Below are 6,182 nucleotides of genomic sequence, written 5' to 3'. Positions count from 1 at the left end.
GGCGTTCACTGAGCCGGATATCTATAAAGGCTATTGGAATTCGGACCTTTATTTTTACAATCCTTTTACAGCTTCACCCTTTTTTGGTCAATGTTATTTCACGGTGAGTAGAATGCAGAGAAGAAAAGGTTCATGGTGGGTGAGAGCGTATTAGGTTAAATCTAAAATCCCATGGGTGTCCGTACTTACATTTTTGCCGTCAGCAATTAGGACAGAATCTAGGTGGAAATTGTGTCTTTCAATAAAAACTGTCAGTTAGTGATAAATGCGTTTTTATAACACAGGTCAATATTTGTTGTAGCCTTCAAATTTCCCCATTCATTGTTTCTCGTATCCGGACAATTATTCGAAAACAATTATTCGAAAACAGTTGTTCGAAAACAATTATTCGAAAAGTAATTGTTCGACATAACAATTGTTCGAATTAACAATTGTTCGAAAAAGATAAACATAACAGTTGTTCGAAAAAGATAGCTATAAACAAATAAACATAATACTTTGTTCATTTCCAAGAAAACTCAAAAAGATTTTTTAGTTTAGAGGATACACCCTTTGCAAAAAGACATGGCTGAATTTATTCAAAGCGAGAAAGGAAAAGCCATGCTATTACTGGACGGATTGGTATATGTGAAAGACAAGCAAGTAAGGTCAAAGGTCTATTGGAAATGCTAACATTTTGCTGAAAAGTGCAAAGGCCGCGCTATAACAGTTGATGGCTCGATCAGTTCTACTTCCGGTGAACATAATCACTCTGGAAATTCGACAAATGTTGAGGTACGGAAGTTTTTAGATAGACTGAAGACTGACGCAACAACAACACGAGATTCTCCTCATTTTATCATCTCTAACGCAGCTGCACAGTTAAGTGGTTGTGTTGCAGCTGCTCTACCGCAAACCAGCAGCATAAAGCGAACTATCAATCGAGTGAGGAAGGTAAGGAAGAGCAATGTAGATCAACTGTTAATCATCGAAACGAATTAATATTAATTAAGAACAAGATATGAGGGAACAACGCAAGGGCGAATCTTTCTTCTTGATGTTCGATTCCGGAGAAGTAGATGACAGAATGCTGGTATTTTCAACCCAGAAAAATCTTAGTGTGCTTGCTTCATGCAAGCATTATTTTATGGATGGTACCTTTAAAACTGTGCCAGTTATTTTCGAACAGCTTTATACAATTCATGGAATGAAAAACGGCTATGTCATACCTTTGATTTATGCCTTATTACCGAATAAGAGAGAAGAAACATATAGAAATTTCCTTACAACTGTTAAAACAATTGCACCGCCTTTAGATGTTGTCTGATAAAAACGGATTTTGAGCCCGCTATGGTAAAGGCAGTTAAGGAAAGAAAACTGCCATCTAGTAATCATTGCGGGTGTTTTTTTTCATTGTGTCTGGTGTGTATATAGAAAAGTTTGTGAATTCGGCCTCAAGAGAAGGTATGACACTGATGCTGAGTTTCCGCTAAACATTCGCTTGCTACTAGCCCTTGCCTTCGTTCCTGCAGATCGAGTCGTCGAAACTTTCAGCGCACTAATGGATGAAAATATATTTCCAGCCGAAGCTTTACCTATAGTGGACTATACTATGAAGATACCTGGATTGGGAGGCCTGGCCGTAGGAATACGCGTCGCCAACCTAAATTTGAAATTGAAATGTGGTCCTGTTTTGAAAGGGTACGAGAAGATTTGCCCAAGACAAACAACATAATTGAAGGATGGCACCACGCATTTCTTCATCAAGTCTCTGGATGTCATCCAACTATCTGGAAATTCTAGCAGCACTAAGAAGAGAACAAGCCCTGACTGAAATTAATATCGAAAAATTATTAGGTGGGATCGAGTGCAACACAAGGAAAAAGAAATATCAGAGGTCGGCAGAACGCTTGAAGTCGCTTACTGATAAATTCTTCGAGTATCAGAATGTGATCGATTATTTACGTGCGATTTCATATCATTTCAGTTTGTAAACTTGCAGATATTTTGTTTTGAAATTGTCATTTTATTAAACTTATTTTATCCTGTATTAACTCAGAAATAAAATTCATGTCCATTTTATTGTGTCCTGTAATACTAATTTTTTTTATTTTCATAACAAAAACAAAATGAGTGTTTATAAAATAAATATTTTTAACAATTTTTATAGGTATATTTTATATTTTTCGAACAATTGTTGATTCGAACAACTGTTATGTAGAACAATTACTTTGTTTCCAGCTCGCTGTATACCTTCCGCCTTGGAAAATAGGGCCACGGGATTATCCCACGGGATTATCCCAAGTCCTGATGGTCTCCAGTTCCTTCTTTCACTGACAATGGCGGATTTTGGAATCGACCTTTATCACTGGCTGCTAAAACGATTGATTTTCCACTTTCCCCTTTGACTTTTGACCGTCTATCACCGATCAAGCAGTGAATTGGAATCTGTCAAAGGGATACGGGGTAATCCCAGGCTCTATCCGCAAGGTCGTATTCCAGCGTTCCGGGACCAGAAAACAACACCCAGTCATTTTCGTCAAAGGGATTCCGGCATCTCAAATAATACCACCTACGTCGTCTGTCACACCTGCATATACGATTGTCACCTACCAAATGTTCATATTCTGATTGATTATATAAATATATTATTAATATATATATAATATATATATATATATATATATATATATAATATAATATATAATATATATATGTGTGTGTGTGTGTTGTGTGTGTGTGTGTGTGTGGTGTGTGGTGTGCGGTTTTTGAATATATATAATTTACTATTCTTAATTTAATATTTGGCAACTGCTCCAGTGAAGAGATCAACTCAGTTTCCTTCACTTGTAATAATAAAAGTGATTGGCAACACCAGGAACAAGAGAAGAGTGGGGCCGGGTGGGGCCGGGTGTTATTGGTAAGGTTTCCTTTAAGGCTATGAATAATCCGCCGGGGTAGGGCAAATACTTATAATGGAGACAATATTTGTATAAAAGGTGAGTGGGAAATAAATAAAATATAAAAATACGGGGAAAATTCTGACGACACACTACTGTTTGTCAGGATGTCTAAATAAATTCCCATCTCTGGAGAAAGGACGTCCCAAGGCCTAAAAAAATGATTTTCAACAGCAATGAAAAATATTAGATATCAAATAAATATAATAAGAATAAAATAAATTACTATTTCTGGAGAAAGAAATCATAAATAAATAGATAAATAAAATCAATATATAAATAAAAATAAATATATATAATATAAAAATAAAATACAAAAAATAATAAACAAATATAATAAGAAAATAATGAATTCATAAATAAATAAATATATCAATGTAAATAAAAGTTAAAAAAGATTATTAAATGAATAAATAAATAAAAAGCAATAAAAGAATAAAAATAAATAAACAATAAAAGAATAAAAATAAAGAGAATAAAAAAAGAATAAATTAAAATAAATAAATATTAATAAAAGAATAAATAAAGATAAATAAATAAAAATAAACAAACGATCAATAAATAAAATAAATTCATTAATAAATAAACATATATATGAATAGATAAAAACTAAAAAAACTAAATAAAAATAAATACAATTAAATAATATGAATAATAAATAATAAAAATAAATAATAAAAATAATATAAATAAATAAAAATAAATAAATAGATATAACAAATAAAATAATAAATATATGAAAATAAATAAATACATAAAAATGAAAAAAATTAATAAAATTAATAAATAAATAAATAAAGAAAAATAAATAAAGAAATAAATGAATAAACATAATTAAATAAATGCACAAATAAATAATTAAAAATAAATAAATAAAATAAATAGATAAAAATAGATATATAAATAAATAAAAATAGATAAATGCATAAAAATAAACTAATTAATAAAAATTAATAAAATAGACATATATAAAATAAAATAAATAAATAAATAAATAAAAAATAGATAAAGATAAATGAAAAAAATTAACCTATATAAATAAGTAAATATAGATAAAAATCAATAAGTGAAACAAAAAATAAAAATCAATGAAAATTAATAAATAAATAAAAAACGATTGAATAAATTATTAATAAAACAAATAAATAAATAAAAAATAAAATAAATAAATAAAATAAAATAAAAGGTAAATAAAAATAAAAATAAATAATAAAAAAAATAAAATAAATAGGTAAATAAATAAAAAATAAATAAATAAATGAAAATAAATAATTTAATAAAATTAAAGGAATAAAAATAAAAACAGATTAATAAATAAAAGTAAGCGAATAACTAAATAAAAATGATGAAATAATAATAAGTAAAATATAATAATATATAAAAAAAAAATTAAAAGTAATAAAATATATATAATAAAAATAGAAATAGAAACAATACTAATAACTATAATAAATAAAAAATGCAAAAATGATAATGTGAACAATAAAATAATAATAATTATTATAAGCAGAATCCTTGAACATATATGGGTCAGAGGAAAGCACCATCAGCTTCCTCAAAAATACAATGGACAACTGGAATACAGTATTTACAAGCTCCAGGATTAGACTAGGACAGGTTAACATCAGGAGAAGGATCCTCCAGGGCGACTCACTGTCCGAACTACTCTACGTAGTAGCCATGATTTATATGACAAAAGTACTATAGAAGATGGACCCAAGCACGACTTCAGCGAGAGTTCCTACGACTCGTGCAAAGTGCATGGGCACACCGCTTCCTGGTCGAGATGCCCCAAGAAAGCAGCTGCGGTTACTGCCATTGCAATGACAGGGAAAGACAATCCTTTAGTTCTAGTAGAACCTCCAGCAAAGGGCCCTGTATTTCCTGCACCTCCCAGAGGTCGCTATCCTGACTACCAGGTGCAAGCTTTCGATGACACTGGTGCGCAGATATCTATCATTCGAGAGAATGAGATTCCTTACGGAGCTCGTGTTGACAGGCACCAATTCGTCACAAAGGAAAGGCTCAACCACGTTAAGATGTTCTTGCTTACTCTCTGGTCGAGAGTCACCCGACCTCACCGCTCTAAATTATGTACTGTAGCGAATATACCGTCCTGCTAGGACAAGATTTTAAGCCTTCTCCTACCTTTTCACAGTCCCAGGCCACCCCCCCACCTTCCTTACTTACCTCCAGACCAATCCTACAGTCCTCCATGAACCAAGGTATCTACAGAGAACGGTAGCGTCATCCCTACTCAATATCCTAGAAGCCTCTTTGTGTACTTTGCTCAACATCTGTACGAGAAGTCACCTGATGTTTTGTGCGGGCGTGGTTCTTTATAGCCCCCTACTGGGCGTGGCAGGAGAGTCTCTTACACATGCTGGTCATACAAAAGGTGAGAATAAGTAAGGTGGTTGCATTTGGAACGAAGGAAATCGGTTTGTCGTCATCTCTTGCCTGCCTAGGCCACGCCCACTTTACACCTGGCCTGCTATATAATGAAGGCAGGTTTGCAGTAATTGTAATTTGATTGAAATGTTATCAATTTAATTTTATGGATTTATTTAATTTTATTATGTATTTATTTAATTTCATAAATTTTTATTTGTGTATTTTTACTTATTCTTATTTATTTTTATTTATTGATTTTTATCTATTTCTATTTATTTATTTATATGTTTATTTTTAAATTAATTTTTATGTCTTTATTTATTTATTTATATGTGTTTATTTATTCATTTTAATTATTTATTGATTTTTATGTACTTATTTATTTTATTTTATTTATTTATTTTTATTTATGTATTTATTTTTTATATATCTATTTTTATCTATCTATTCAATTATCTTTATTTATTTATTTATGTATTATATATTTTATTTATTTTTTATTTGCTTATTTACTTATTCATTTTTAGTAATTTATTAATTTTATGTATTTATATATTTTTATTTATATATTTATTTTTAAATGTTTATTCTTATATTTAGTTATTTTCTATTTCTATTTATTTATGTATTTATTTTTATTTATTTTTTATTTCTTATTTATTTTCATTATTATTTACATATTTATTTTATTTATTAGTTTATTTAATATATGATTATATATTAATTAATTAATCTATTTATTTATTCAATTGTTTATCTTTATTCATTCATTCGTTTATTTTGTTTATTTATTTAATTTTTATCGATTTATTTATTTTCATTTATTTATTTATTTTAATATATTTAGTC

The sequence above is a fragment of the Macrobrachium nipponense genome, chromosome 49 (assembly GCF_015104395.2).
Source record: "Macrobrachium nipponense isolate FS-2020 chromosome 49, ASM1510439v2, whole genome shotgun sequence".
NCBI classification, from domain to species: Eukaryota; Metazoa; Arthropoda; class Malacostraca; order Decapoda; family Palaemonidae; genus Macrobrachium; species Macrobrachium nipponense.
Note: the sequence above shows the minus strand (reverse complement) of the source record.